Source organism: Zophobas morio, unplaced genomic scaffold (assembly GCF_036711695.1).
Source record: "Zophobas morio isolate AGI-343-1 ecotype UQ-CSIRO unplaced genomic scaffold, CSIRO_AGI_Zmor_V1 ptg000026l, whole genome shotgun sequence".
Classification (NCBI taxonomy): Eukaryota; Metazoa; Arthropoda; class Insecta; order Coleoptera; family Tenebrionidae; genus Zophobas; species Zophobas morio.
Genome location: NW_026972131.1, coordinates 15,122,439 through 15,128,438, shown reverse-complemented (window position 1 = coordinate 15,128,438; position 6,000 = coordinate 15,122,439).

The following is a 6,000-nucleotide window of genomic DNA, read 5'->3' as shown; positions in this document are numbered from 1 at the left end:
TTTTACTCCTGGATTTTTCGATGTGTCGACTTTTTACTTTTTCGATTTTTAATTTTAGATTTCTCAATTTTTTGGTATTTTAATTTTTCAATATTTAAAATTTTATATTTTTCGATTTCTGAATTTTTCATTTCAGCCCTTCCATATTTCAATTATTCAAATGTTTCGATTTCTTCATCTTTCGATTTTTCGACTTCGCGGTTTTAGATTTTCTGTTTTTCAATTGTCATTTTGTCAAATTTTCGATTTTTGAATTTTTCAAATTTGACTTGTATAAACTCTAAATTTTTGGATTTTTCTATTAATCGATTTTTTGATTTTCCCATTTCTTGACCTTCGAGTGTTTCGATTTTCCTGTTCTTCAATTCTTTAATTTTTTGATTTTTCAATTTTTCGATTTTTAAGGTTTCTATTTTTCGACTTCACTTTTTTGGTTTTTCGATTTTTCAGTTTTTATTTAGATATTTCAGTTTTAGGATTTTCCAATATTTCAATTCTTCGGCTTTTCTATTTTTGACTTCTGGATTTTTCGATATGTCTGCCTTTTTACATTTTCGATTTTTCAATTTTTGGATTTTTTAATTTTAGATTTTTCAATCTTTTGATATTTTAATTTTTCGATATTTCTTGATCTTTCGATTTTTCGACTTCCTGGTTTTAGATGTTCTGTTTTTCAATTTTTCGATTTGTTAATTTTTCATTCCCGATTTATCGAGATTTGATTGTTAAGGTTTTCGATTTATCAGTTTTTCAATTTTTTATTTTGGTCTATTTCGGTTTCCATTTTTTCGTTTTTTGATTTTTCCGCTTTTCCAATTTTTCCACTTTTAACTTTTTGTTTGGCGATTTCTTTATTTTTCGATTTTTCGACTTCATCACTTTTCGATTTCTCGTTCTTTGGATTTTTCAATCTCTCAATTTCTCAATTTTTCCAATTTTTAAGTTTTTTGATTTCTCGATTTATCGAGATTTGGATTTTTCGATATTTTGATTGTCAATTTCTCAATTTATAAATTATTCAATTTTTAACTTTTCGATTTTGGCCTATTTCGCTTTCTCAATAGTTCGACTTTTCGACTCCACGATTTCTTAATCTTTTGATTTTTCGATTTCTCGGTTTTTCGATTTTCCAGTTTTCCAAAAATTGAAAAATCGAAAATGTAAAAAGGTAGACACATCGAAAAATCCAGAAGTCAAAAATAAAAAAGCCGAAGAATTGAAATATTGGAGAATCCTAAAACTGAAATATCTAAAACTGAAAAATCGAAAAACCAAAAAAGTGAATTCGAAAAATAGAAACCTTAAGAATCGAAAATTTGAAAAATTAAAAAATCGAAAATTTGACAAAATGACAATTGAAAAACAGAAAATCTAAAACCGGGAAGTCGAAAAATCAAAAGATCGAAACATTTGAAAAATTCGAAAACTTGAAAAATTGAGATAGAAATGAAACTGAAATGAAGAATCGAGAAATCGAAAAATCTAAAATTTTAAAAATTAAAAAATCTAAAATTTAAAAATCGAAAAATTGAAAAATCGAAAAACTAAAAATCGACACATGGAAAAATCCAGGAGTCAAAAATGGACAAGTCGAAGAATCGAAATATTGAAAAATCCCAAAACCGAAAAATGAAAGAAAAACTAAAAATGGGAAACTAAATCGGGAAATCAAAACATTGAAAAATCGAAAAATTTAAAACGACAATTGAAAACACAAAATCTAAAACCGGGAAGTCGAAAAATCGAAAGATTAAGCAATGAAAAAATTGAAAAATCGAAAAAGTAAAAAAATCGACACATCGAAAACTTCAGAAGCCAAAAATCGCAAAGTCGAAAAATCAAAACATTGAAAAATCCCAAAACTGAAAAATGAAAGAAAAACTGAAACATCGAAAAACTGAAATGGAAAATCGAGAAATCGAAAAATCTAAAATTTTAAATATTGAAAAATTAAAATTTCAAAAAACGGAAAAATCCAAAATTTAAAAATCGAAAAATTGAAAAACCGACAATTGAAAAACAGAAAATCTAAAACCGCGAAGTCGAAAAATCGAAACTTGAAGAAATCGAAACATTTGAATAATTGAAATATGGAAGGGCTGAAATGAAAAATCCAGATTTCGAAAAATATAAAATTTTAAATATTGAAAAATTAAAATACCAAAAAATTGAGAAATCTAAAATTAAAAATCGAAAAAGTAAAAAGTCGACACATCGAAAAATCCAGGAGTCAAAAATGGAAAAGTCGAAGAATCGAAATATTGAAAAATCCCAAAACTGAAAAATGAAAGAAAAACTAAAAATGGGAAACTAAATCGGGAAATCATAACATTGAAAAATCGAAAAATTTAAAACGACAATTGAAAACAGAAAATCTAAAACCGGGAAGTCGAAAAATCGATTGATTCTTAAGAAATCAAAACATTTGAAAAATTCGATAACTTGAAAAACTGAAACATCGAAGAACTGAAATGGAAAATCGAGAAATCGAAAAATCTAAAATTTTAAATATTGAAAAATTAAAATTTCAAAAAACGGAAAAATCTAAAATTTAAAAATCGAAAAATTGAAAAAACGACAATTGAAAAACAAAATCTAAAACCGCGAAGTCGAAAAATCGAAAGATGAAGAAATCGAAACATTTGAATAATTGAAATATGGAAGGGCTGAAATGAAAAATCCAGAAATCGAAAAATATAAAATTTTAAATATTGAAAAATTAAAATACCAAAAAATTGAGAAATCTAAAATTAAAAATCGAAAAAGTAAAAAGTCGACACATCGAAAAATCCAGGAGTCAAAAATGGAAAAGTCGAAGAATCGAAATATGGAAAAATGCCAAAACTGAAAAATGAAAGAAAAACTAAAAATGGGAAACTAAATCGGGAAATCAAAACATTGAAAAATCGAAAAATTTAAAACGACAATTGAAAACAGAAAATCTAAAACCGGGAAGCCGAAAAATCGATTGATTAAGAAATCAAAACATTTGAAAAATTCGAAAACTTGAAAAATTGAAATAGAAATGAAACTGAAATGAAGAATCGAGAAATCGAAAAATCTAAAATTTTAAAAATTAAAAAATCTAAAATTTAAAAATCGACACATCGAAAAATCCAGGAGTCAAAAATGGAAAAATCGAAAAATCGAAATATTGAAAAATCCCAAAACTGAAAAATGAAAGAAAAACTAAAAATGGGAAACCAAATCGGGAAATCAAAACATTAAAAAATCGAAAAATTTAAAACGACAATTGAAAACAGAAAATCTTAACCGGGAAGTCGAAAAATCGATTGATTAAGAAATCAAACCATTTGAAAAATTCGATAACTTGAAAAACTGAAACATCGAAGAACTGAAATGGAAAATCGAGAAATCGAAAAATCTAAAATTTTAAATATTGAAAAATTAAAATTTCAAAAAACGGAAAAATCTAAAATTTAAAAATCGAAAAATTGAAGAAACGACAATTGAAAAACAGAAAATCTAAAACCGCGAAGTCGAAAAATCGAAAGATGAAGAAATCGAAACATTTGAATAATTGAAATATGGAAGGGCTGAAATGAAAAATCCAGAAATCGAAAAATATAAAATTTTAAATATTGAAAAATTAAAATACCAAAAAATTGAGAAATCTAAAATTAAAAATCGAAAAAGTAAAAAGTCGACACATCGAAAAATCCAGGAGTCAAAAATGGAAAAGTCGAAGAATCGAAATATTGAAAAATCCCAAAACTGAAAAATGAAAGAAAAACTACAAATGGGAAACTAGATCGGGAAATCAAAACATTGAAAAATCGAAAAATTTAAAACGACAATTGAAAACAGAAAATCTAAAACCGGGAAGTCGAAAAATCGATTGATTCTTAAGAAATCAAAACATTTGAAAAATTCGATAACTTGAAAAACTGAAACATCGAAGAACTGAAATGGAAAATCGAGAAATCGAAAAATGTAAAATTTTAAATATTGAAAAATTAAAATTTCAAAAAACTAAAAAATCTAAAATTTAAAAATCGAAAAATTGAAAAAACAACAATTGAAAAACAGAAAATCTAAAACCGCGAAGTCGAAAAATCGAAAGATGAAGAAATCGAAACGTTTGAATAATTGAAATATGGAAGGGCTGAAATGAACAATCCAGAACGCGAAAAATATAAAATTTTAAATATTGAAAAATTAAAATACCAAAAAATTGAGAAATCTAAAATTAAAAATCGAAAAAGTAAAAAGTCGACACATCGAAAAATCCAGGAGTCAAAAATGGAAAAGTCGAAGAATCGAAATATTGAAAAATCCCAAAACTGAAAAATGAAAGAAAAACTACAAATGGGAAACTAGATCGGGAAATCAAAACATTGAAAAATCGAAAAATTTAAAACGACAATTGAAAACAGAGAATCTAAAACCGGGAAGTCGAAAAATCGAAAGATTAAGCAATGAAAAAATTGAAAAATCGAAAAAGTAAAAAAATCGACACATCGAAAACTTTAGAAGCCAAAAATCGCAAAGTCGAAAAATCAAAACATTGAAAAATCCCAAAACTGAAAAATGAAAGAAAAACTGAAACATCGAAAAACTGAAATGGAAAATCGAGAAATCGAAAAATCTAAAATTTTAAATATTGAAAAATTAAAATTTCAAAAAACTAAAAAATCTAAAATTTAAAAATCGAAAAATTGAAAAAACAACAATTGAAAAACAGAAAATCTAAAACCGCGAAGTCGAAAAATCGAAAGATGAAGAAATCGAAACCTTAAAAAAATTAAAAAGTAAAAAATCAAAAACCTGAAAAATCGAAACACTCGAAGGTCAAGAAATGGGAAAATCAAAACATCGATTAATTGAAAAATCGAAAAATTGACAGTTTATAAATGTCAAATTTGAAAAATTGAAAAATCGAAAATTTGAAAAAACGACAATTGAAAAACAGAAAATCTAAAACAGGGAAGTCGAAAAATCGATTGATTAAGAAATCAAAACATTTGAAAAATTCGAAAACTGAAATGAAAAATCGAGAAATCGAAAAATCTAAAATTTCAAATATAAAAAAATTAAAATATCAAAAAACTGAAAAATCTAAAATTTAAAAATCGAAATAGTAAAAAGGTAGACGCATCGAAAAATCCAGAAGTCAAAAATGGAAAAGTCGAAGAACAGAAATATTGAAAAATTCCAAAACTGAAATATCGAAAAACTGAAAAATGAAAGAAAAATTGACGAATCGAAAAACTGAAAAATCCCAAAACTGAAATATCCAAAAACTGAGAATCTAAAGAATGGAAAAATTGAGAAATCGAAAAATCAAAAAAGTGAAGTCGAAATAACGAAACCTTAAAAAAAATCGCAAAATTGAAAAATCAAAAACCTGCATAATCGTAAGATCGAAAAATTGAATAATAAGTAAACTGAAAAATCCCAAAACTGAAATGTCCAAAAATTGAAAAATTGAGAAATCGAAAAATCAAAAAAGTGAAGTTGAAAAATCGAAACCTGAAAAAATAGAAAAATTAAAAAACCAAAAAACCTGAAAAATCGCCAAATAAAGAGTTTATAAAAGTCAAAAATTGAAAAATCGAAATATTTAAAAATCGTAAAATTGAACCGAAAACCGAGAAATTGAAAAATTGAGAAATTGTAAAATTTAAAAATAAATAGGAGTAAACTGAAAAGTCCCCAAACCAAAATTTCGAAAAACTGAGAATTCGAAAGTTGAAACAGCAGAAATTATGGTCGAAACCGGTTAGGGTGTGTATCAAATCACGGATCATGGGTTATAAATCAAATCGTTTCCGAACGCTTAGAGTCGACATTGGCCTGAGTGCCCTCTGGTCTGTAGATCAAACAAGTTCTCAGACGACGAAAATCTAGTGTCAATTTGTCAAAAGTAAAACGCGTATTGACATTTTTTCTAGTTAATTTTATTCCTAGTTAGAAACAAACACTCTTGCCAACATACGTCGAGGAGTCCTCAACCGTCATTTAATTTAAACTATGACG